Source organism: Myotis yumanensis, unplaced genomic scaffold (genome assembly GCF_028538775.1).
Source record: "Myotis yumanensis isolate MYYU_CA2020_CCGP unplaced genomic scaffold, mMyoYum1.0.hap1 SCAF_21, whole genome shotgun sequence".
Taxonomy (NCBI): domain Eukaryota; kingdom Metazoa; phylum Chordata; class Mammalia; order Chiroptera; family Vespertilionidae; genus Myotis; species Myotis yumanensis.
In genome coordinates, this window is record NW_027223772.1 from 11,596,737 (window position 1) to 11,597,162 (window position 426).

At 39.7% G+C, this 426-nt stretch overlaps 1 non-coding gene across 1 annotated transcript; it reads right to left on the reverse strand.

Annotated features, from left to right (window-relative positions):
• Nucleotides 1-203, reverse strand: LOC138999026 (small nucleolar RNA SNORA74). Its single transcript, XR_011469294.1, has one exon. It is a non-coding gene; the product is annotated as a small nucleolar RNA SNORA74 (small nucleolar RNA).
• Nucleotides 204-426: the final 223 nt, after the last annotated feature.

The following is a 426-nucleotide window of genomic DNA, read 5'->3' on the forward strand; positions in this document are numbered from 1 at the left end:
TGTGTCTACTCCCACACTACAACTAAGCAGCCAAAGTGATGCTTAGCTCACTCTCAAGGAAGCACAGTACTGCCTTGTACCAGTGCCACACGTCACCAGAACAGTGAAGGGAGCAACTGGAGGAAGAAGACAGGGCATTCCTCTCCCAGCAGTGTAACACCCTCACAGGCATGATTCTGTCTGGAGAGCTGACCCCTGCTGGAGCGCTTAAGGCTTTTAGGCACAGAGTGAAATGATCTGATTTATATTTTTTAAAGATCACTCTGATTTGTATTTTTATTTTTATTAAAAATTGTTTTACTACTTTAATTTTTTTTCAGTTAGGGATGACATTCAATATTAGTTTCAAGTGTACAAAATAGTGGTTAGACATTTATATAACATATAAAGTCATCTCCTGATAAGCCTAGCATGGGCTATCTTTGA